This window comes from Xenopus tropicalis, chromosome 1 (assembly GCF_000004195.4).
Source record: "Xenopus tropicalis strain Nigerian chromosome 1, UCB_Xtro_10.0, whole genome shotgun sequence".
Taxonomy (NCBI): Eukaryota; Metazoa; Chordata; class Amphibia; order Anura; family Pipidae; genus Xenopus; species Xenopus tropicalis.
Window position 1 is genome coordinate 91,020,159 of NC_030677.2, and position 27,025 is coordinate 91,047,183.

Consider the following 27,025-nt stretch of genomic DNA (forward strand, 5'->3'; position numbering starts at 1 on the left):
TTAAGTGCAAAGAATAAGAACAAGAGCAGAAAGAACGGAAATAACCACCTGTCAATGCTGAACTGCAACTCCCACTCGCACATCCTACAGGAGCGATGTTAGTTCATTTAGCTGGTCTCAATCAATGTCACCGTAGAGACTTCATAGTAGCTTCACGAGGGGCCAACATATGTTTATGCCTTAAAGTTATTCGTCACTACCGAACGCACAGTATGTGGTCGCGTTTGTTAGGACGTCAGAGGCTCCCGGGGATTACTGTAAACGAGTAACCATGGTAACCGCAGCGCTGTAGCGCTCAGTGCAAACACGGATAGTTGGTAAGGGTAGAAGGGGGGAACAATAAGTGTCCTGCTCTGGGGAGAAAATTGTGGCAGGAATTGGTCCCTGGTCAACTCCGAAAGTATAGGCGGGTTACCATGGTAACCAGTACGTTACCGACGCTGATCGTAATGGGACGGGGAACTACTCCCTGCTCAGGGGTTAGTGTGACGGGTGCTAGTCACAGCTGGGGCTCCGTGTTTCACGATCTTACCACCCTAAGGTGGCTTGGCTTGGAAGTGATCGTAGAACCCTATGCAGGGTATTTTTAGTGCCAGGATGATCGAAGTGAACCCGCATATTGCATAAACTGCCATTACTCGTAGCAGCATACACAGTGCAGGACATGCCTCCCAGTCTTGCGTGTAGCCTGCCATTTATCATAGCAGCATACACGGAGCTGGCAGTCACCTCAGTCAATCCAAGAGATTAACAAGCACGGCCCCTCTGATTAATTGCACCCCTGATTGTCACCATATATATATATATAAATAAAATTTTATATATATATAAAATTTGAAAGGAAGAAAGTCCGCACTCACGATAAGTTGGTAGACGTGCCTGGGTGCAGTCCTTGAATATCCATCAGATAGCAACCATCATGAAGAGGAATCCGCACTCACAGGTCTTATGTGTAATCAAAGAAACTTTATTTTGGAACAAACACTGACGTTTCGGCCGTTGCTACGGCATTTCTCAAAGTGAGTAATGCCACATCAAATGAACCCAATAAATATAGTGTATGGCGGGAAAATCAAATACAAGTGAACATAACATCCCCCCACCATATATATATACCCCACCCCGATTGTGGCGGTGTCTGTTAGGAACGAGTAAGGGCACATAGGCGCCAGCCGTCTGCAGTACCGGTATGTGAGAAAGTGTCTTTGGCTAAGCACCTGCTCGCACAATCGGCCCATATGAGTAGTGGCAGGGTATCGACTTTGTGCCGTTCCGGGCACAGTTGGCAACCCCGCTGTCTCTTAAGGATGCCTAAGTATGCCTAAGGGAAGTCCCCACAAGAAAGCCGTCTGCTTGCCTTGACACACGGGCGCAAGCGCCCGCTCACCACTGCCGGTTGCCTAGCAATGGCGAGAAGGTCGCGCTGCTCACTGACACTAGCCGGAGGGTGCCCCTATACATGGCAACGCTACTACTCACTACAGGTATGATTTTACAAGTACAGCACAGCTGCCTCCACCACCCGGGGCGCCTTCGGTCGGGATGCCTGGTATGGCACTCCAGGGGTCCGTGCACAAATATGCCCATTTTTAAGCACATCTATTTAGTGTTATAAGGTATACACTATTAGTCACATTTTTGTTCTGGGTGATCTATGACCTTGGTTTACCTTATTTTTCTTGATTTTGGTGAATTTTCGTGTTAGTGTTTGGGTTGCCTAGCAACAACATTGGCGCTCTTTTGGCCTATAATTGTTTGTTCCTCACATGGTGTTGTATCCCTGACGAAAGCTCCTGTGTGGAGCTGAAACGTTGGAATCAATAAACCTCTGGTGCAAATACTTTTTGTTTGATCCAGTGACTTCTTTTTGCAAATCCTGTGTGTGCCGTCATTCGAGCCTATATATATATATATATATATATATATATATATATTATATATATATATATATATATATATATCTATCTATATATCTATACCAGTGCCTACAACTCCAGTTCAGCAGCTATATATACAAACAGGTTAATAGATTCTAAAAAAGACTACAGTTCCCAGAGTACCTCTTCTCCTGCAGTAATTATAAAAGAAGTGATGCTGGATTCTGGAATGATCTGGGGCTGGGCAGGTTCAGCCAGACAACTGGATATACCATATAATCAGGAGTCACCTCCAGGATGTAGATTCAACCGGTGCTTATAATAGGAAGGATGTCTTCCACTGCCCCTAGTAAGCATACTGTTGGAGTGCAGACCCCCAGGACGCCAGGTGTTCTCTCATCTGTCCAGTATTTGGAGATTAGTGGACATTCCCACACCATGTGGTAAAATGTGGCTTCTGGATAATAATATTTAGGGTAGTTGGCATCCGTAGATCTGCCAAATTTCCACAGTTTGATTGGTGTGAGATATTGTAAATAGATAAATTTAAACCGGCCGAATAAGGAGATCTCTAAGAGAGATGAGAAATGCATGAAGACCCTCTGTGGCCTCCTCCCAGTCTTAAAATTCTAACGTGGGAATAGCATCTTGCCACATTAGCTGGAATTTATTAAAAGAGGCAGGGAGACATGCAATTAAGAATTTATATAGCCTAGAGATTAGCTTGTCATTTTTGGGTTTCCTCAGGCATAGCGTTTGTAAATTCTAGGGAAGAGAACTGTATTCGAAACACATCCCTCAGCTGGAAGTATTGGAACCACTGAACAGAGTGTTGGGTTGTCAGCTGCTTGAGACCATCTATCCTTGGGAATTTGAAGTCAACTAGAAGATTGTTAGTCTAATCTAATTTCCATGAGGCCCAATAAGGAAAGTTTTGGAAATCTCCAAAATGGGATAGGTTGGAGATTCTTCAGAGAAGCAGATGTGGGGACCTAAGAGGGGGGCTCTTATGTGAAATTCTGCAGGCTGATTACCATGCAAAGTAGGGTGTGGCGATAGTACATGGCACTACCTCATAATCTCTTAGTTTCCTATATGGAACATTTCTAACTGCCTTAAGAAAGTTCAATAGAGAAAAACCATGTGGAAGACCTAGTCCTCTTCTGTGAGTGGTGGCTATTAATGCAGTTCAAACTATTCTAGGAGCATTATTCCCCACAAGAAGGAGAGGAGAAGTTTGGTGACTTTCTTAAATAAGTAGAAAGGAATCCTGGGCGGTAAGTTCAATAAAACATACAAAATTATACCATTTTAGTTTAAAAGAATATGGTCATGGGAAAACATGTTTTTTACAAAATCAGTTAGTAGCACTTCTCCAACAGAATCCTGCATTGAAATCCATTTTGCAAAAGAGCAGATTTGTTTATATTTAATTTTGAAATCTGACTTGGGGTTAGCCATTCTTAGTTTCCCAGGTGCTCTCAGTCATGTGATGGTGTAGGAGAAACAATAGGTTATCTGTGTAGTGCTGGCTCCTTTTAAAAGCTTAGAATCAGGCACTAAGAAGTACCACTTCCAGAACGTTTTGTTAGAGATTGGCGTAAATTCAGTTCTAAGCTTGTCTTCCTTGTCTTTAAATCCATGTACTTAAGCAAAGTTGGGATTTGCCATTTCTATCCTGTAGGGGGAGCCACAGACTTTCTTCTTAATGACTTTCAAGCTTTTCAGACTGGCAAGGCCACCATGTATGATAACCCAAAGAGTACTGAGACTTCTAAATCAGCCCTCAGAAACCTACAGCAATGAAAATAATCTGACTTCAGGAGATTGGTTTCTGATATGGAGTGGAATTAGACTGCTTTCAAACATTGGTTTTGCAGTGGGCTCTCCAGACCCCTCAAAGATGAGGCTGATACGCTGGATGCCCTTGTGATCCAGATTGACAAACATAAGAGAGAGAGGTGCCAGGAGAAGAAGATGCCCTTGTGATCAAGATTGACAAACATAAGAGAGAGAGATGCCTGAAGAAGGAGACGCGTGTTGCGCGAGCCTGCAGCACCCCATAGCGCTACTTTGGGGCCTGGCGGCCGACCTTGGAGAGAAGCCCCAGGTACCCTACACCTATAGGCTGAATGATAATAAGGCTGCACAAACTCTTCTTGCATTTAAGACTCTTGAAAGCATAGCATAACTAAATGGCTACAAGTTGTGCAAACATACCATGGAAACTTAGTTACTCAGGCTTACCAAACACAGGTGAATCCAATAAGTTTTCAAAGCCTGGAAGGTAATTAGGCTGCATAACATGCATTCAGGGCTACCCCTAACCAGATAACCCCAGTTTGTGCATACATAATGCAGGAATTTTGGTAACACAGGCCCTGCAAGCCGCAGCTGAATCCAATAAGCTGTCACAGCTTGGAAGGTAATTAGCCTCTCTTTGTAGCTGGGATAGTGTCATGCCAGCAGTATTGCCCTGGCATTGTAAAGGGTTAAACACTACCAACATCTGGTCGCAGGCTCACATAGATAGCCTTAATTAAATATGCAAAAAGGGACTGTGGAAGGCGAAAAACTTATCTGGGTTAAGCAGACAATTCAAAGCAAGACCATTTGGGGCAGGAAAGCTGAAACCATTGGTTTCTTTGATCTGTTGATCAAAGAAAGGCAGTTGTGGACATAAGAACAGCAGGAGGGAACAGCTATGAGAAAATATTGATTATAAAAAGGGATCCGTATCTTGGTTGCTTTAGGGTTCACATCCTCATAAATCACATATTGCTTATGAGGAGGTCACACGCTTCCCAATTATACCAATAGGGACTGCCTATACCCACCAGTTTGGAGGGATAGTTCTGGGGGACTGAAACGAGACACCCCTCATGTTTGGTATCATTCTCATCACCTACATGTGGGTTAAAGCAAGCCCATATTTTCATAATAATATTGGGTACTGGCAAGTGCCAATATTATATGACAGCAACTGGGTTTGAGAATTGCAAGCTCTCTACAGGGGGTCCCAAGGGACAAGTTCCTGGGCACTCCCCCCTCATGCATGCAGTAATGAGGAAGGGTCCCAGCAGGGGATAAAAAGGGCAACAGACCCAGGTACTGACAGCTGATACGTGAGGTTCCAATTCTGTTGGGGTGTGTGCTCAGGTTTTCAAACTCTTTGCCTCTGGAGGACACAGGAAATTCCTAACTTGGTAACGTACATAGGGTTTCTCTGTGTTTTATTTCCTTTTATTTTATTTACTGTTTGTATGTGTATGTCTCTTTTTGTTATATATTTTTAAATGCACTGTTTACTCTTGTAATATCATATATAAAATTTAATACGTTATGTCCTTTGGCCCTATAAAGATCCCCACGTACCTTGTATAAATGCTTGGGCTTAAAATATATTAACTGCTTGGCTGTGTGTGTATTGAGCAGGGGGGAAGTGGTCTCTGTAAATGCTAATCAACTAGTTGACTGCTAGGAGGAGAGTGTGTTTGACTGTAATTTAACCCTTTGGTTGCTAGAGGGCTTGTTGAATTAGTGGAAACTAACCCCAACTACAGTGAGCGAGATTGTGTGATACATTTGTGTTTCTATTGCCTGTTAAAGGAGAAGGAAAGGCAAAGTCACTTGGGGGTGCCAAAATGTTAGGCACCCCCAAGTGACTTTAATTGCCTACCTTGTACCCGGGCTGGTGCCCCTGTTAGGAGAAAACAGCACCAGCCCGGGGTACCTGTAGCAAGTGCTTCCTGCTTCATTTTCCAGCAAATGCCAGTGGTCGGCACATGCGCAGTAGAGTGAGAAGCCGACTTTTCTGTTAAAGTTTGTCTTTTCACTCTACTGTGCATGTGCGTGCGTGCGGACGAGCGAATCAGGAAGGAGGAACTGCTGCCGCTACCCGGGCTGGTGCTGTTCTCTGCAAACAGGGGCACCAGCCCAGGGTACAAGGTATGCGATTTAAGTCACTTGAGGGTGCCTAACATCTTGACACCCCCAAGTGACTTTGCCTTTCCTTCTCCTTTAATGATAGATGGTGGCAGGGAATAGTTATTTGGGGCAGTGGTGTGTTACGGGGTGTCTGATGTTAGTCTAACCTGTGTGATTGGTGGCTGAGTGTAACCCCTTGTTTCCCCGTCCCTGTTTCACGTGCGTCTGAGAGTGGAGTGATCCTGACAGATAGCAAATCCAAATAGCTTCTCAGCTACATTAAGTACAAGGTCCCAATGAAGCCACAACAGATTGGAAAGTGAATACCCACACAGGCTTCTCCATTCTCCACTTGAATGGTTGGGGAAAACTTACCTGATTTCTTTGAAGACTTGTGCTTTATAACCACATCCCTTTATTGCATGGCTAAAGCACAAACAGGCACTCTGAAAACCCCTGTCACTCACCCACTTCGCCTCCCATTTACAATCAGGGGAAACAAATAAGCACTCTGGGCATTAAAGAAAAATTGCCAACAGGAATCTGATGGCTGCCGCCATTACCAGTAACATGTTCCCAAATCTTAACCAGGTGCTATCAAGTAGAGTAGGCAGTGAGGAGCGCTCCATGCTCCATGCATTTACAGGCATTCCATGGATGTAACACCAACTTACTGCGCATGTGCCCAAAAGCTTAACAACTTACCACGATGTGAGGCAATGGAAGGCCATGGTCCCAATTGTTTCCCCGTCCCCGTTTCACGTGCGTCTGAGAGTGGAGTGATCCTGACAGATAGCAAATCCAAATAGCTTCTCAGCTACATTAAGTACAAGGTCCCAATGAAGCCTCGACAGATTGGAAAGTGAATACCCACACAGGCTTCTCCATTCTCCACTTGAATGGTTGGGGAAAACTTACCTGATTTCTTTGAAGACTTGTGCTTTATAACCACATCCCTTTATTGCATGGCTAAAGCACAAACAGGCACTCTGAAAACCCCTGTCACTCACCCACTTCGCCTCCCATTTACAATCAGGGGAAACAAATAAGCACTCTGGGCATTAAAGAAAAATTGCCAACAGGAATCTGATGGCTGCCGCCATTACCAGTAACATGTTCCCAAATCTTCTTAACCAGGTGCTATCAAGTAGAGTAGGCAGTGAGGAGCGCTCCATGCTCCATGCATTTACAGGCATTCCATGGATGTAACACCAACTTACTGCGCATGTGCCCAAAAGCTTAACAACTTACCACTATGTGAGGCAATGGAAGGCCATGGTCCCAATTGGACCCTCACAAGGACACACATAGGTAATAAAAAAAAACCTGCTCCTGGAGGTTCAGCAGGTAGAGGCCAGAGATCCCGCTGGATGGTGAGCTCACACGACAGGAAAAATGATGATGCAGTAGTGGGGCAGGGAGCCGAATTCATTAAATGCTTTGTAATTACCTATCAAGTCACGTGACTGGGATTAACCCATTGGTGCCCACTGCCATGCGAAGGAACAGGAAAATGAGGTTCCATGTATAATTAGGGATGCCACCTTTCATTAGTGTTCTTATCGGCTAGAGGAGGGGGGGGGGGGTCTGTGATATCATGGCAGTGTTGTGACATGAGGGGGTGGGGACATTGACATTAGCGGCCTGCATTCAAGAAGAAATAGCGAGCCAAGGAGGGGAGAGACTCGTTATTACAAACTTACCAACAACTACAGTGCTGGCAAATTTGGAATTCCAACCCAAGCCTTGAATGTATTTTTATTGGCTAGGGCGCTGAAATACTGGTCGGATAGCAACCCTTATAATATGCTATTAGCTTTTTTAAAACCGTACTAATTGAAAACATACTAATTTAATGTCGACAATGTTTATTGTAGTGTGGATGGTCATACAAAACGATTTAACAACCACGATATTAATTAGACCTGCTAAAATATTGTTTTAATATAAAAATAAAAACGCTAAAAAATGCTGCAGACACGATATTCGTCAAAGTAAAGACTTTTGTGGCTATTAATCATTTCATTCCCATACAATTATTTTACAGATATGCAGTCTAAGAAAGATAATGAAAGTTTGCTTCACCCTACGTGGTTGTTTGGCATGCACTATATTCTGTTACAATAATTCCTTCTCTTCCTCTTTGGCCGCGCCTATTTTAACTCCACGCCACGCACGTAAAGACCAAGCAGCGTCGCAGTCTTATCTGCTCGCCTCTGCTGCGACTGTCGTCCTGATGCTCCTCCTTGATTCGTCGTCTGCGTAGCTGCGGGCGTCTGACGAAGTTGAAGCATTTCGTCGACGCACGCAGCTACGCAGATTGTTCTGGTGGAGAGGACGCTGCAGACATCAGGACTCCTAGTAACGCAATTACATGGCAAGTCATATAGGCAGTGCAATTTACTTATTAGGTGCTTGAGCCCGAATGCTGCGGGCTCTTAAAGAGTGGATTGATCTGAATGGATTGATCTGCTGGGTTGGGGCCCTAACTGTAGGCAGGTCGTGGGCTAGTGCTTGGGTCATTTACCGGGTAATCCGACCCTGCCGGCAAGAGCAGAGATTAAAATCAATGTCAGATTATGTTGGATTGGGATATGTTATTATGTAAATTTGATAATGTCGTACCTGTCACTTTAGTTATCCATGTTTAACAAGAATAGACTCTAAAACCTTTTTATATCTGTGTGGTATTGCTATGGAGTCTGCATCTGAATCCTTCCACACTGGATTGCAATTTAACAAATAATTCTGTGCCATGGGAGGTACTGTTGCCAGTACTTGTTCAATAATACTTGAAGGGTATCTGTGTGCATTGAGACAAACAACTCTCTTACTTGGGTAAATAGGCTGTATGAAATGTTATCACAATCCAGAAATGTAATATAAAAGGCTGGATGTCAAATGTAATTGCCCTCAGGTAAGATTGAAAACAATTTTTATTTTGCGCTGCATTTCACCCAGTTTTATTTTTACTCTGAACTCTTCCTTTAAATAAGTTACTCACCTTTAAATTAACTTTTAGTGTCATGTAGACAATTTACAATTGATTTTCATTTAGCATTTTTTTTATGGTTTTTCAATTATTTAGCTTTTTGTTCTGCAGCTCACCTTTTTAGTATTTAGCAGCTATCTTGTTGCGATAGTCTTACTTACTCAAGCAACCTGGCAGTGGTTTGAACCAGAGACAGGAATATGAATTGGAGAGGGCCTGAATAGAAAGATAAGAAAAAAAATCAAAAACAATATAATTGTGCCATTTTTATCTTGTTTTCTGTTTTTGTCTGGTGGGTTTAGTGACCCCCATCTGTAGGGGTTGTAAGCCCTCTTCACCAACCAGTTATTGGTTGCTTTATATGTTACTCTGTATGTCCAGTGTAGGAAACCCACTTATTGTACAGCCCTGTGGAATATGTTGGTGCTTTAAAAATAAATAATAATAAACATAATGTCTGTTACTACATTTTGCATAGTACAGGGAAATAGCAATGCTGACAAAACATTTTCTCTTTTTATAGACTTCATCTACTGCTACTTTGTGCTTTGTACATGGGGAATATCAGGGCCACAAGGATCTCTGAAGCAGAAAGTGAGGACTGAGGCGGAAGCAGGTACTGGGGGATTCGCAGTACAAATCCTAATTCTAATAAAATTGTATGATGGTTCTTTGAATGGCCTTTAATTTACTTACATACATCAGACAAACGGTAGGTAGACAATAAACTCTTATTAGGAAAGCAAATGAAAGGAGGTTTGGGCATTACAACTGACATATCCGTGCATCCTGTGTTTGTAGCCTACTGTGACCTGTGGCAATTAATGTTATTAAATCTTGGTCGAATAAAGATATTAAGACTATCAACTGACATTTTTTTTTTCGTTTTCTGAAAGGCTGCACTATATCTAAGCTCTATATCTATGCTCTTCATGCATTAGAAATGTGAATGTGTGCTTTATATCGAGCTGAATTATGGTACATTTAACTGCTACAGGCTGTTGGTGCACATCTTTGTGGTCATTTGTTAGGTAACCTGCCAAGAACAATGATTTGTACAGTAAGTGCGATTTACAGATTTCTCATGTTACTGATTTTATCGAGATTAAATTATTTTAATATGGGACAATTCTTGTTTTCTTATTTTAAATAACGCCTTTAGCAGTTTGAGTGGTACGATTAATACTGCCTTAAAGGTGATGTTCACTTTCAGAAACATTCTGAACATGAACAGCCTTTAACATTTACAGCCTCTATTAATTTTACATGTTGTATTCTATTTTGAATTCCATAAGTCACCCATGCATCAGTAGTTTTATTAGCATTGGGTCTATTACAAGAAAAACGTCATCAGGTTGTTCCTCAGTTGTATAGGCAGACATAATATAGTTTAGAATCACTGCTTTTTTTTCCTGCTCTCATCAACCAATTGACCTTCCGCTGATAAGGGTCCCAGCCCATATTGCTTAATTTTTTGTTTTTTTGTTTTTACCCTTTACATATTTAAGGGAGACATTTTATATAACATTTATCTTCAGTTATATTGTTCATCCTCCCTCAAAATGTGTAATGATGCAGAAAAAAGACATTTGGAAAGCATTTTACCTCCTAAAACTATCATATCAGAGCTGCAGAGACAACCTTCCAGTTAAGTGTCTAAGCTGAAATGAGAGGTGGGAGTGTCTCTTCATTCTCCCACAGGAAGTGGTCACAACACTGACAGGCTGAACTCTGCTGCTGCTGCCAGATCAGTAAGCTATAACAATATACATTAAATGCTGTACCCCCCCCCCCCCCCAATCTGTAAAAATAAGAGTGCCTTGTACTGTTTACACAATTCACTCTTAAGATTTAAAATTTTATTCTTGATCCAACAAAAGTAATTTTATTTAGTAATATTGGTGTGTAGGAAACCATCTCAGTGGAAGGAGGCCAGTGCTACACATTAGAACTACTTTCAGGTAACCTATTGTTTCTCCTACTCCCATGTAACTGGAGAAGTCCTAAACCAGGGCTGTGGAGTCAGTAGATAAATACTCCGACTCCTCAGTTTCTAAAACTTCCGACTCCACGACTCCGACTCCTCTGTTTTTAATATGCTAATGTATTTTATACATCCAGGAAGGGGAAGGGGCACTTAAAACACAACTGAACTGATAATAAACTGATAGACAATTTTATCTATACTCCTAATGATTTCCCTAGAAACCCATAGTCATGTTTAAAGTTTAAGCTAACATTACAGCAGTTTTTCAAATGTTTTAAAGCTTCAGTCTTAAAGGAACAGTAACACCAAAAAATAAAAGAGCTTTAAAGTAATAAAAATATAATGCACTGTTGCCCTGCACTGGTAAAACTGGTGTGTTTGCTACAGTAAAACTACTATATATATATATAATTTATATAATAAGCTGCTGTGTAGCCACGGGGGCAGCCATTCAAGCTGGAAAAAAGGAGAAAAGGCACAGGTTACATAGCAGATAACAGACAAGTTCTGTAGAATACAATAGTGTTTTATCTGTTATCTGCTATGTAACCTGTGCCTTTTCTCCTTTGAATGGCTGCCCCCATGGCTACACAGCAGCTTATTTATATAAATTATAGTAGGGTTTCTGTAGCAAACACCCCAGCTGTACCAGTGCAGGAACAGCTGCCCCCGGGGCTACACAGCGGGGTATTTATATAAACTATAGTAGGGTTTCTGTAGCAAACACCCCAATTGTACCAGTGCAGGAATGGCTGCCCCCATACTACACAGCAGCTTATTTATATAAATTATAGCAGATTTTGTGAAGTAAACACACAGTGCAGGGCAGCAGCACATTATATTTAGTTATAGTTTAGTTATATATAGTTACTTTTATACACTTTCATTTTTTGGTGTTACTGTTCCTTTAAACTATTGACTATCCATTCCCTTCACGTATACAAGTATTTCTAGTCCTGCAAATTTTTTTTACTTAATTAGTTATCAGTGAGAGTTAGGCTGGGTTCCCAGTGGGCATTGGGTTCCATGTAACAGAGGAACACGACGCAGTGGAGCTGCCGCACCGTAACTGTGCGTTACATCCCATTTAGTGAAGCATACAGTCAATGAAAAGCATGCTTCATGGTCGCTCAACGTGTTCGTTTATGCACTGCGTGCATTGGGCTTTATTTTTATAGCAGAGAAGTAATTATGACTGTTTGTGAATTGGGACATTTAAACTTGCTTTATTTTTTTTTTTTTTATTCCCATTTAAATTTAGTAGGAGTCGGTTCATTTTTTGCCGACTCCGACTCCAGGTACCCAAAATTGCCTCCGACTCCACAGCCCTGTCCTAAACTGGACTTGGATTCATTACTATTGCGTGCTATTCTGATATCTACTGGAAGCTGCTATCTTGCTACCTTCCTATTGTTCTGCAGATCAGCTGCTGGGAGGGGGGTGATATCACTCCAGCTTGCAGCTCAGCGGTAAAGTGTGACTGAAGTTAATCAGAGCAACAGGTCACATGGCTGCGGCACCCTGGGAATGGCTAGCTCCATGTGAAATATCAAAATTATATATAAATCTGTCTGTTTTTAGAAAAATGTATTTCAATCAGGATTCTACTGGAGAAGCTCTATTAACTGATGTGTTTTGAAAAAAAAAATGTTTTCCCCTGACAGTATTTCTTTTAATGTTAAAATGCTTTTAATGGTATTGGGAAAACGTCAGGTCCCAAGCATTTTGAATAATTCATACAGTACCTGTATAATTATTGAGCAGCATTGTAAATAAATTCAATTTTCCTTCTGTGTTTTATCCTGTGAAAAGCCTTTCCCAGTTAATATATTGCAAAGATGCCCTTACACTGCCAAAGTCTGCATGCCTAAAATGTAATGCTTGGGTTGAGCAATATAATGGTTAAGCTGAGCTCAAGAGAGCAGGTTGGCAGAAAAAAAAACTTGTTTTTACAGCAGAGTGCACAGCTAAAGCAGAGTTTTTATGGAAATCAGCATTGCTACCTCTTCATTGGCGGCAAGACTGGAGGTGAGAAGAGCGAAGAGTAAAGTGAATCATTGAGGGAGGTAGGAGAAGGATTCCTAAGTGATTAAGGGAATGCTGCAGCCTTACCAATAACTTTATAATGAATGGATGAGAGTATTTTTTTTTTTATTATTATTTTAACTGAGAGTATTTTACTATATCACATAATGCATGGTAAGGTGTGCATTATTTTAATCTCTTCAAAATTTGAATTCAATTCATTTTGGCTGTTTAGCTAACATTTCCAAGCATGTTAATTGATGTGGTAGTAGATGTAGATGTCCTTGTTAAGGAGCATCACATTGCAGTAAGAGAAAAAGAGTACTTTAGGTGTTGGTACCCAAAAACATTTGTGCACTTTATTGCTTGAACAGAATCAAGGAGGAACTCAAAGGAAAGAAAGCGGAATCCACGCCCATTCTGCTGTGGGGAGAGATAAACAAGGGAGGAGTGTGTGGCTGGGACATAAGCAGTTCTCTGCGGAGTGGAGTATGTTGAGTTGATAGGCTCTTGTTTTTGTGGGGGTTATCACAGTGGGAGCGGGCTGGCACAAAAGTCAGTGGCTCTGATATAGCCTATGCTAGCAGTGTGTGTAGACTTGTTTAACTATAAGTCTATTGGCTGCTATCCCCTAATAATACACACTGCCATCCCCTGAGGGGTTATATGAAATATGCAATAGATTTTACAATTACTGCCACTGTCTGCATATTACACTGTACTATTACTTTATAGTCTGAAAATTGTCATTTTAATGCTGTTTAAGAAGACCTGGCACTGTTTTTCAACTTTACTTTTGCTTGTTTTATTGAGTTAGCCAGTCAGTAGAGTCTGCGTATGAATATGGAGTTCTTCTGTTGAAAGCTTTTTCTGTTAAAACAGTGCCTATGATTTTTTTTAAAGCAGTGCCGTCTGACTGGCGGGCCGCATCTGCCCCGTGCCCCCCACCTGTCAGTCTGCTCTGACTGGTTCTCTTTGCGTAACCGTTAAATGGTATCATTTATGTGATTAACTGGGTCCCTGCATTGTTCACACATAAGATTCAGGCTTAAAACCCCTGTATTGTTTATTTTCACACCTTTTAGTCACACCTTGCATTGTTCACAGCTGAGACTCTGACTAAAAGCGCCCACATTGTTCACCTGTTCACACCTCTGATTGTAGGAGCAGTGCCAGCATTGTGTTAATAAGAAATAGCAAAACGGGGGAGCACTCACCAGATGGGTTGAACTGCAACTAGGTACTCCGTGCTGCAACGTCTCAAACGCCCCCGATCCAGACAAAACTCAGTGAAATATAAATAAATTGTGGACAGAGCACAGGAACACCCTTCCATAAAATATCACTTTTATTCAAACGATTAAAACCATCACAGAGTTAGGCACCCACAGCTTTACGCGTTTCATGGCTTCTCGCCACTTAATCAGAAGCTATGTTCCTGTGCTCTGTCCACAATTTATCTATATTTCCCAGCATTGTGTCAATGTTGTGTCTATGCTGCCTGTGAGTGCCATGCTCTGCCTGCCTTATGCTGCCTGTGGAGGAGAAGCTGGCAGGGGGTTTGTTCTGGTCCTTGGGGTGTTTTATTATGTGTTGGGGGTTGCTGTGCTATCCACAGGGTAGGAATATGGATTTAAGGGTATGACTTAATATGAACTTTTTTCACATATGAATGAAGAATGAGCACCGACCATTTGGGTTTTTGCTGCGCTACCACCATTAAAGTGGTCTTTAAAGCTCTTGTCATAATATGGGTATGGTTTGAAGTGGGTGCAGTTTAAAAAGCGGGGGTCAAAACTGGCTTCCTTTATCAGCCTTCCACCATGTAGGCCAGAAAAATTCCGGCCCTCGGTACCACAGAATTTGGATAACGCCATTTTAGAGTGTATGAATTGTTATTTATATTTTTAACCTCTGAGTTTGTAATGAATTGTGTATAGTTGTCTAGCCAGCTACAATATTGCTTTTCAAGATTGTGTTTTATAATAAGGGTACTGTCTATATAGTGCTTATCTCCTGTGGCACTCAAAGAGCTTTACCGCAAGCAAGGCAGCTATTATAGGCACACTAAGTATGCTGGGGAATGTTGTCATGCATCAGTTAATTGAACTTTTCTAGCAGAATCCTGAATTGAAATTCATTTTTTTTTTTAAAGAAACCCGAGATTTTTTAATATTTCATTTTGAAATTTCACATGGTGTTCTTCATTTCCCAGGGTGCCACAGCCATGTGACTTGTGCTCTGTTAAACTCCTGTCACACTTTACTGCTGCGCTGCAGGTTGAAGTGATATCACCCCCCCCTCCCTTCGCCCCAGCTGCCTTATCAGAAGAACGATGGAAAGGTAGCAACAAAGTAGCTACCTGATAGCTGCATTGCTAAAAGTGGTAGATATCAGAATAGCACTCAATAGAATAAAATCCAAGTTAGGCTCATGACTCCTTTTACATGTAGTAGGACAGTGCTGTCCAACTGGCAACCACATGCGGCCGCGACCCCCCTCTGTGTGGCCCCCCCCCCTCTGTGTGGCTTTGATGGCTTACCTTTGTGTAAGCTTTAAATGGTATCAGTACTGAGATTAACTGGCCCCCTGCATGGTTCACACCTCAGGTTCAAGCTGTAATACCCCTTTTTGTTTAAAGGAGAAGGAAAGGCTAATAAAGAGTTAATCTCAAGATGCAGGCATACCTTCATTTCTCTCAATAGTGCCCTTAAGTGTCCCCATATTTCTCCCGTTCAGATGATCAGAAGCCAAACAGGAAGAAAAAATGCTGAGCTGTGTAAAGAAAGTTCCCATAATGCCTCACTCCTGCACAGACACCCAGACCAAGTGAACATGCTCAGTTAGTAAGACTGAGTCAGCTTCCTGCTGATTGGCTCAGATCCACATTCCTAAGGGGGGGAGTGAGTTCTTAGCAGGGGATACAGCAGAAAGCTGTGTGTCTCTGGCACATGAATTACAGACACATAAATCTTTTCACAGAGAAGTCAGTGCAGAATTTCTGTGAGTGCTTCAGGCTGTATTTACATAGACCTTTCTGATAAAGCTTACTTAATATTTACTTTTCTTTCAACTTTAAACGTGTAATCCCCTGTACTGTTCACACCTTTTTAATCTCTGCATTGTTCACACCTCAGGCTCAGACTGTAATCACCCACATTGTTCACCTTTCCACACCTCAGACTGTAGGAACTTTGCCAGCATTGTGTCAACATAGGGCAGGCAGAATATGGCACATACAGGCAGCTAAGGGCAGGCAGAGTATGGAACACACAGGCAGCTAAGGGCAGGCGGAGTATGGCACACACAGGCAGCATAGGACAGGCAGAGTACTGCTTGTGTGTGCCATACTTTTCTTGCCCTATGCTGCCTGTGTGTGCCAGGGTGAACCTGGCAGGGGTTTGTTCTGGGAGTTTGTTGGCAGTTGGAAATAGCCAGTGGTCCCTAAGATGTGTAATTATGTGCTGGGGTTTTCTGTGCTATACACATGGGAGGAGGGGACATATGGATTTAAGGGTGAGTCTTAATATGACATAATATAATTCTTTAACATATGAATGATGGTTGATATCCTCGCAGTGAGCCCCAAGCATTTGGGTTTTTGCTGCGCTACCACCATTAATGTGGGCACGGTCTTAAAAGCTCTTGTGATAACATGGGTGTGGTTTGAAAAAGAGGAGTGGTCAAAATGGCTTCCATTAGCGGCCCTCCACTATGTATGCTAGAGAGATTCCGGCCCTCGGCACCTCAGAAGTTGGACATCACTGTAGTAGGAGATTCAATAGGTTATCTGAAAGCAGTTTTTTTGTGCAGCACTGGTTTCTACTGAAAACTCAGAATCAAGCACAATGCACCGATATGGCTATCTACATACCAATTTTAGCAAGAGGTCATTGGGAAGGAGTGAGAGGGGCAAACAGTTTACCAGCTAAGTAGATTCCTACATTACACAGGAAACAGCCTAATAGTAACTTAAGATCTAACTCTCCTTTACTACTTTTCCCTCTGTTATTTACATTAATTAATATCCACTGCATGCTGGCTAATGCATGGAGCTTGTTGGGCAAATAAGGGTTGCTGGAAAATATTGCATGTACTGAAAACGATTATATAATTGCTATCACTGAGACCTGATGGGATGAAACATGCGAGTGGGCTGTAAATGTAAATTGTTGCAAGGTTTTTAAGAGGGGCAGAGGGTGGATGGGCTTGTCTTTATGTAAAGCCAGAGTTAGGGCCATGTACTAAAGAAATGACCAAAAACTGCAATAGGGAGGGTGTGGAGAGATTTCAGCAGGGCTAAAAGTTAAAAAGAAAATGATTATTGGTGTATGCTATAAACCACCCGATATAAGTGAGGATGATGAGGCCCAGCTACTATTAGAAATAGAGGAGGCTTCACGACTATGTCAAGTTATTATAATGGGGGACTTTAATTATCCAGACATTGACTCAAGTAATGGGGTGGCCAAGTCAGAAAAAGCTAGTAGGTTAGTAAATATGCTAAATGACAACTTTTTATTTCAGGCAGTTCAAGAACCTACTAGGCATGATTCTCTTTTGGACCTTATGATAACTAATAATACTGAACTCATCTCTAACATTTGTGTTGGAATAGTGATCATAACATGGTCTCCTTTGATTTAATGTTGCAGAGACAGCTTTATAAGGGAGTAACTAACATACTAAATTTTAGACATGCAGACTTTGCCAGTATAAGGGCATATCTGCAATGTATCAATAGGGAAAGGCTTTTCACAGGGTTTAAAACAGAAGGAAAATAACATATCTTTAAAATGTTGCTTAATAAGTATACATGTCAGTACATTCCCCTTGTAAGCAAGGAAAGACATTGCAAGGCAAAAACTTTATGGTTTGGTAAAAGTGTTAGTGTTGAGGTTGGTAAGAAAAAACAAGCTTTACATGTTTACTAGGAAGCACGTATGTGATACCTGCTTGCAGAAAAAGGCTTTAACTGGCAAGCACATCACATCACATCACATATGGGCTTCACAGTTAAGCCTTCTGTCTGCACTGGCGATGCACCAAACCCCCTAGGCAACAAGGAAAGGGGGGTGCTAGGTCGGACCTGTGACGCAATTGCCGCATGACCCGATTTGTGTGAATTTATTGTAGTTTTATGTTTGTGCTGTTGTTCGCTTCACTTTTTTTTTAGTGTAGCTTTGGGAGTTTGGAGTAAAAATAAATCTTTACCTGTTTTAGATTTGTCAGAATTTGGGGGATTGTTTGCAGATGAGAATATTCATATTCACTATTTTTATTTGGAGTTTGTACACAACCATGTACTTTGGTATATCTATGCATATTGGGAATCAAACTGTTCAGTAGATATCTGGCTTTCATATTCAGGGTGATTTAAATTTGTATGTAAGAAATTGTGCAAGATAAATATGGCATATTGCATATTTCTGAGAAATTTAATAAAAATTTCTAACTTTAGAAAAGCTTTGCAGATTGGTATTTTGGTGTAGAGATTCGTCAGAATGTGTACTTTCTGTATATATATGGTTTTTAGGGGCCACTCTACTTTTTTTTGCAGCTTTTGCCACACATAAAACTGGTTGTGTGTTTATGATTTTGGTAAATGTAAGCCATGAAATTTTTATGCACATGATGTTTTTTTGGGTCTCTATGAACATTGGCTATCAAACTGTTCAGTGGACCCCTGGGGTACATATTTAGGATGTTTTATCTTGATAACTAATGGTATGTGGGAGATGCTGCAAAGTGAAAGCTTTGAGGTGATTTTTGGAAATTTAAAAATTGCCAATTTTAGAAAAGCTTTGCAACTTGGTGCTTTAGAGTAGAAGACGTGTACCCATTTTAGATTAGGGAGAATTTGTATTTTCCAAAAAGATATGGCTTTCTAGGGTGGGGATATTTTTTTGTAGCTTTGCTCCACATAAAATGATGTAAATGTGTTGATTTTGCAGGAGCTGAAATGACAGAAATAATTGTGGCAATTGGGCATTAGGCATAAAACTGTTCATAGGACCCCTGGCACTCATATTTAGCGTAGTTTATTTTGTTACCTAATGATACGTGGGAGATAAAATGCAGCAAAGTGGAAATTTTGAATTGATTTTTGGAAATGTCATAAATCGCCAACTTTAGGTAAGCTTTGCAGCTTGATAGTTTGGAGTACATGTGTACCCATTTTGAATTCAGAGGAATGTATACTTTCCAAAAAATATATGGCTTTCTGGGGTGAGCATACTTTTTTTTGTAGGTTTATCCCGCATAAAATTATGTAAATGTATTGATTTTGCAGGAGCTGAAATGCCAGAAATGATAGATCATATGGGTGTATTTTCATTTTAGGACCCCTATGCATATTGGACATCAAACTGTTCAGTGGATCACTGGCATTCATATTTAGGATGTTTTATCTGCTTTCCTGACCTGTAGGAGATATGGTGCTATAGACTGGAAGCTTTGAAGCGATTTTTCCAAAATTTCACATATTTGAATAAATAACGATAGGTTTGATAGTTTCGAGTAGATAACAGATTCCTCAGAATCCTTTTTTTCCTGAAAATGTATATTTTTCTGGGATAAACCTTCTGTTAGCGGAATTTTTGGCCTTGAAATCTAAAGTATGCAGCTTTCTGGAGCAGTGCTTTGGAAATTTGGTAGCGTGCTGCTGGGAGTTTTTGACCTATACAAGTGAGAAATCTCCATAACACTATATATATTTGGTATTGGTGCATTCAGGAGACATGGGACTTTCCAAATCAGTTGTATTTTTGTGCATACAAAATTTTTTATTTCTGGTATATGTGTTTTAGATTATGGAAACTTTTTCTTCATTTAGAAGCCTATATCTTGTTACAGAAGGGGAATTACACAAAATTCCAGCACATTTTGAAAGCTTAGGTTGTTTAAAAATGTTCTGCCGTTTCCAAATTGGCTGACTGTGAAAGGTTTAAAGCATTCAAGTTAGCTGGGACAGCTGAAACTTTCATCAGGTGCAAGGAAGCCAATAAAGTATGTAAAAAAGTGATCAGGCAAACTTAAATAGAGATGAAAGGGGTATTGCAGCAAGGAGTAAAATGAATCCAAAATTACTTTTTTTTTTTTTCAAAGGTGTATTTTATTGAGTTTATATATGTATCAAACAAAAATAAAAGACCAAAATAATGCTATACAATTGGTTACAGTGAACAGGGCCGGAACTAGGGGTAGGCAGAAGAGGCAGCTGCCTAGGGCGCAACGATTGAGGGGTGCCAGGCATGAGCCTCTCCTGCCTACCCCTAGTGCTACTTTGTCATTGCCTCCGCCGCTTGTCATTAGCGGCGGAGGCAATGACCGATCTAATCGAACCCCCCCCCCCCCCGCGCTTTGCATGCGCCGTTCGGGGAGGTGGGCGGAGTTGGCCGACCGGGTTGCCTAGGGCGCCCGGTCGGCTTGGCCCGCCCCTGGCAGTGAATCAATAACAATGTTGCAATATGGTGACATTACCGGTACAATATGTACTTGGGTGATCTATTATTGGTGGCAGGTACGTATGTCGAAGAGGAACGGTAGTGTAGCTAGTATTAGCCTGCATTGGAGGTTACAAGCCCGAGAGTCAGGGTTACACCAGTCTCCCCATACTCTCTCAAATTTTTCTACAGCTCCACATGTTTCATATGTAAGTTTGATGAGCGGGAGGGCACTATCTACTAACTGTCTCAAGAAATTCAAAGAGGGCAGGTTGTTCCCCATCCAGTGCATAATCACTGTCAGTTTGCATAAAACATAAGTGTGCAGAGTGTAATTCTGGCCGCATTAGTAGATATTACATCATCAATGACCCCTAGTAGGCAGACCACCGGGTCTGCTATTTGGGGGGTGCCCAGTTGCTGGGCCAGGGTACCCATTATATCCTTGCAGAATCTCTTTATAGGGGAACATGACCAGATCATATGTATAAAGTTAGCACTTGGGGTATTGCATCGGGGGCAGAGATCATCTTGCCTTTTACCGATTCTTAACAGCTTTAGGGGGGTAATGTACACTTAGTGGAGCAGTGTCTACAGCTTCCTCCCATTGGGATGACTTGCATCCAGAGATGATTTACACCGATAAAAGGTGCTGGGAGGGTCTCCATTATGTCCTTAGGGTAAATAGGAGTTTGGGGAGTGAGAGTAGAGAGTATCCTAGAGAGCGAGACAGTAACCTTTGTAAGAGAGAGTTAGACTGGGCCTGGAAGGCATGGTGCAACTGGAGGTACCTGTACAGTTGGACCTGATGATCTGGTGATGTCTCTCTTGTAGGGTTTGAAATGTTGGGAATTGATCCTCTGGGAGGAGGTCAGCCAGTCTTTTGAGGCCTAAGTGTGACCAGTATATGATATCAGTTAGATCGTAAAGATGTGGAAGGAGTGAGTTTCTTCACAGTGGGAGATGAGGTGAAGGGAATGGCAGGGGGTGACCCAGCAGCTTTAGGCAGTTACCCATGCTCAATATGGAGTTTTAAGGGTGTCTTGGAGAGTGGCCATATCAGCGGAGTGCCTATAGTGGTAGGTTCCCAGACCCGAGTGGAGGATAGAAGCTTGGAAGGGCATATTAGGATTGTAGGGATTAAGTGAGTGACACCAGTCTAGATAGTACAGTGAGGAACATAAGTATTTGAACACCCTGCGATTTTGCAAGTTCTCCCACTTAGAAATCATGGAGGGGTCTGAAATTCACATTGTAGGTGCATTTCCACTGTGAGAGACAGCATTTAAAAAAAAAAAAAAATTCAGGAAATCACATTGGATGATTTTTAAAGAATGTTTTTGTATTGCATTGCTGCACATAAGTATTTGAACCTGAGAAAATCAGTGTTAATATTTGGTACAGAAGTCAAACGTTTCCTGTAGTTCTTGACCAGGTTTGCACACACTGCAACAGGGATTTTGGCCCACTCCTCCAAACAGATCTCCTCTAGATCTGTCAGGTTTTGGGGCTGATGCTGAGCAATGTGGAGTTGCAGCTCCCTCCAAAGATTTTCTATTGGATTTAGGTCTGGAGACTGGCTAGGCCACTCCAGAACCTTGATATGCCTCTTACTGAGCCACTCCTTGGTTATACTGGCTGTGTGCTTCGGGTCATTATCATGTTGGAAGACCCAGCCACGACCCATCTTCAATGCTCTGACTGAGGGAAGGAGGTTGTTGCTCAAAATCTCACAATACATGGCCCCATTCATCTTCTCCTTAAAGGACAATGAAAGCTTAATATAAATTAAAAGTAAGTCTAAAGGCATTCTTTTTAAGTACTTACTGCATATCTAAATTCCCAGATCCCTGCTTGCTTCTCTGAGATATGGTGCTGGCAGCCTACAGCAGTGTGAAGACTACAGTGACATCACTGAAATCTCTCTGTCCTTCCTGTAGGCTGCCAGCGGCAGCCTTCCTATTCTCTGAGCATGTGTGTAACTTGATCCTGTCTGCTGTTCGGAGCTACACATGCCCACCAGCCAATCAGAAGCTGATCTGGGAGGGGGGGAGGGAATGAAACACGTGCAGTATGATGCAAGGAGGGAAAGGAAGGGAGAATACCTTTTTAGAGATGACTGCCTGTTCTAGAAAATGTGAAGTAAGTGTGACTGAGTAAATATTTTATTAGGTGAGCCAAAAGTGTGGCGTTTTTACTAAACAATAGGAGGACTATTGGGCAGTATGCTTTTTAAATTTTGACTTGCATTCTCCTTTAATACAGTGCAGTCATCCTGTCCCCTTTGCAGAAAAGTACTCCCAAAGCATGATGTTACCACCCCCATGCTTCACAGTAGGGATGGTGTTCTGCAACTCATCCTTATTTTGCCTCCAAACACGGCGAAGTTTAGACCAAAAAGTTCTACTTTGGCCTCGTCTGACCACATGACTTTCTCCTATGCCTCCTCTGGACCATCCAGATGGTCATTGGCAAACTTCAGACGGGCCTGGACATGTGATGACTTGAGCAGGGGAACTTTCTGTGCAACGCATGATTTGAAACCATGACTGCGTAGTGTTCTACCGACAGTGACCTTTGAAACTGTGGTCCCAGCTCTCTTCATGGCATTGACCAGCTCCTCCCTTGTAGTTCTGGGCTGATTCCTCACCTTTCTTATTATCAGTGATACCCCATGAGGTGAGATCTTGCATGGAGCCCCAGTCCTAGGGAGACTGACCGTAGTCTTTAGCCTCTTCCATTTTCTAACAATTGCTCCAACAGTTGATCTATTTTCACCAAGCTGCTTGGCAATTGCCCCGTAGCCCTTTCCAGCCTTGTGGAGGTCCACAATTTTGTCTCTGGTGTCTTTTGACAGCTCTTTGGTCTTGCTCATGGTAGTAGTTGGAGTCTGACTGACTGTGGGGTGGACAGGTGTCTTTAAAGAGCTCGAATAGGTGCTACTAATTTAGATTGAGTGGAGAAGAGGTGGACTTTTTAAAGGCAGAGTAACAGGTCTTTCAGAGCCAGAATCCTTGCTGATTGCCAGGTGTTGAAATACTTATGTGCAGAAGTGCAATACAAATACATTCTTTAAAAATCATACAATGTGATTCCTGAATTTTTGTTTTAAATGCTTTCTCTCACAGTGGGAATGCGCCTACAATGTGAATTGACCCCTAGATGATTTCTAAGCGGGAGAACTTGCATGAAAATTGCAGGGTGTTCAAATACTTATGTTCCTCACTGTATATCTGAGAGGCCAAATAATAAAAATAGAAATGAGGAAGCCCTAGCTCCCCTTTGGCTATGGGGGAGGTCAGTCTCACCCAGGAGATGCAATGTGTCTTGTTTGCTCATATAAATGGGTTGATCAGTTTAAAGAGAGAGAGGGTGATGATAAACAGGGTGTTGTGAAATATGTAGAGAAATTTTGGTAGATATATCATTTTGATGATGTTCACTTGCCCCCACAGAGAAAGTGGTAGCTTTACCCAGTTCTTGAGTGTTAAAGAAAGAGTGTTCATTAAAGGGTTCATATTTAGCTGTATGAATAGGTGAGGCTCTGTGTGTATCTGCACCCACAATTATTTAAACATTGTGACCTTCATTAGAGGTGTATTTTGTAGGGCCTGTATCTCTGGGTTGGGAAAAATATGGTGGAGTTGGAACTCGTCCCCAGTTAATTTTCAGTCCAGAGAACTTGCCAAAATTCTGCATAACCTCTAGGAGAGTAGACGGAGAGTAGATTGTGAGTTTGCTGGGTCTGCTAAGTATATCAGTATGTCATCTTCAAAGAGTTACATCCTCTCCATAATAATGGTGTATTGAAGTCCTTTTATATCTGTGTTGTTTCGTAATCTGATGGCCAGGGGCTGAATTGCTAATGCAAAGAGGACTGGGGAGAGGGGACACACCTGCCTAGTTCCTCTGTATAAGCGGAACGGTGGCGAGATGATATTTACCCTGACCTTGGCTACTGGGGATTTCTTAATCGGCTACAAGCTCTTTGCCAGGGATGGGCTGCACCTCAATGATGATGGGGCAGCTGCTTTGGGGGAAAAGATGGCTAGCGGGTTGGAGGAGTTTTAAACTAGGAGTGGGGAGGGAGGGTGCAGCGGGAAATTCTGTGGTAGACAGGATAGATGAGGTAGGAAGCATAGAAAGGGAAAATTGGGGAGGAGACTTGCTTCGGGATACTGATAATGGCAGGGAGGCCCATAAGTTGTTTACACGTCATTCTCACGCCGGAACCAGTATTAAATGTATGTTTACCAATGCAAGGAGTCTGACTGGTAAAATGGGAGAGCTGGAGGTACTGGCGTTGGAGCGGAAATATGATGTGATTGGAGTTGCTGAAACTTGGTTGAATGAGTCTCATGACTGGGCAGTTAATATTGGGGGGTATACATGGTTTCGGAGGGACAGGGGCAATAGAAAAGGAGGAGGAGTGTGTCTGTTCATTAAGCAGGAATTAAAAGCAAATATTAAGGAGGAAGTGATGGGGGTAACAGAGGGAACTGAATCCTTATGGGTTGAGCTTCTCACAGATAGTAAAGAATCTACCAAACTAATTGTAGGGGTATGCTATAGACCCCCTAATGTAAGCGAAGAAGAGGAGGCCCAGCTCCTGTTGCAAATAGAAAAGGCTGCTAGTTTGGAGCAAGTGATAATAATGGGGGATTTTAATTACCCTGATATTGACTGGGGCAATAGTACTGCCAGGACAGTAAATGGGAACAAGTTTATGAACTTGCTGCATGACAACTTTATGGCACAGGTTGTTGAGGAGCCAACCAGGAACCATGCTATACTAGATCTAGTGATCTCTAATGACCCAGAACGTATAGCAAATATGCAAGTGGTTGAACCCCTGTGTAATAGTGACCATAATTTTATTTCATTTGATGTTTGGTGCAGGAAACAAATTTACACGGGGGCAACAAAGACACTGAATTTTAGGAAGGCAAATTTTAGCTCCTTAAGGGCAGTGCTTCAGGGCATAGATTGGGGCATTATGTTTTCTGATAAAAACACAGAGCAGAAATGGTTGTCATTTAAAATGATATTAAATCATTACTGTTCTCAATTCATTCCATTAATAAGAAAAAGTAGAAGTGTTAAGAATCACCCTATGTGGCTTAATAGGGAAAAAAAGGAAAGCTTTTAAGAAATATAAGTCAGAGGGGACAGTAGATGCGTTTAATGATTATAAACACTATAACAAGTGTTGTAAAACAGCAATCCGGAAGGCAAAGATAGAAAATGAGGAGCGCATCGCGGCCGAGACCAAGACTAACCCCAAAAAGCTTTTTAAGTATATTAATAGTAAAAAGATGCAGGTTGAGGGTGTGGCCCCATTGAGTTATAGTAACAATATGGTTACAGCTGATACAGAAAAGGCAGATGTGCTTAACCAGTTATTTTCTTCTGTGTATACAGTAGAGGAGCCAGTGGGCCAAGTCCCACCCAATAGCTTCACTGTTGCCTCAGCTCCAACTACACAGTGGTTGGCACAGGATATGGTGCTTAAAGGGTTACACACGATAACTGTAAACAAGGCACCTGGGCCAGATGGAATACACCCTCGGGTACTGAGAGAGCTAGGGGCAGAATTGCAGTGGCCCTTGTTTCTGATATTCTCAGACTCTCTTTCATCAGGTATGGTACCTAGGGATTGGAAGAAGGCGAATGTCATTCCCATATTTAAAAAGGGAGTAAGATCTCAGCCTGGCAATTATAGGCCTGTAAGTTTGACATCCGTGGTGGGCAAGTTATTTGAAGGCTTGTTAAGGGATCACATTCAAAAATATGTACTGGAGAATGGCATTATGAGCAGTAATCAGCATGGCTTTATGAAGGACAGGTCATGCCAGACCAATTTAATTGCTTTTTATGATGAGGTAAGTAAGAAGCTGGACAGTGGGGATGCAGTAGATATAATCTATTTGGATTTTGCCAAAGCATTTGATACCGTTCCCCACAAACGACTGCTTTCTAAGCTAAGGCATATTGGTCTTAGTGAAGTCGTTTGCACATGGATAGAAAACTGGCTACAGGATCGGGTACAGAGGGTGGTTGTTAATGGTACATTCTCTACTTGGAATAAGGTCCTCAGTGGGGTCCCTCAGGGTTCTGTACTGGGTCCACTTTTGTTTAATTTGTTCATAAATGACTTAGGGGAGGGTATTATGAGTAATGTATCAGTGTTTGCAGATGACACAAAACTCTGCAGACCAGTCAATTCTATCCAGGATGTGACATCCTTGCAGCAGGATCTTGACCAACTGGCAATCTGGGCAGCTAAGTGGCAGATGAGATTTAATGTGGATAAATGTAAGGTCATGCACCTGGGATGTAAAAATATGCAAGCCCCGTATACCCTTAATGGGACTGCACTAGGCAAATCCATAATGGAGAAGGACCTTGGAGTCCTTGTAGATAATAAACTTGGCTGTAGCAAGCAATGCCAGGCAGCAGCTGCAAGGGCAAACAAGGTTTTGAGCTGTATTAAAAGGGGTATAGATTCACGGGAGGAGGGGGTTATTCTTCCCCTTTACAGAGCGCTGGTAAGGCCCCATCTAGAATATGCTGTTCAGTTCTGGTCTCCAGTGCTCAAACGGGACATTATTGAGTCAGAGAGGGTCCAGAAAAGGGCAACTAAGCTGGTAAAGGGTATGGAAAGTCTCAGTTATGAAGAAAGACTGGCCAAGTTGGGTCTGTTTACACTGGAGAAGAGGCGCTTAAGAGGTGACATGATAACTATGTATAAATATATAAAGGGATCATATAA

General features: G+C 42.0%; 1 protein-coding gene across 10 annotated transcripts in view; it reads left to right on the plus strand.

Annotated features, from left to right (window-relative positions):
- Positions 1–7,684: 7,684 nt before the first annotated feature.
- Positions 7,685–27,025, plus strand: part of kdm4b (lysine (K)-specific demethylase 4B) — a 311,868-nt gene continuing 292,527 nt past the window's right edge. For 2 of the 10 annotated variants that reach the window (XM_031897137.1, XM_031897123.1), the window contains exons 1-2: positions 8,222–8,721; positions 9,320–9,412. The gene's annotated coding sequence lies outside the window, so the exon portion shown is untranslated. 10 annotated transcript variants of the gene reach the window in all.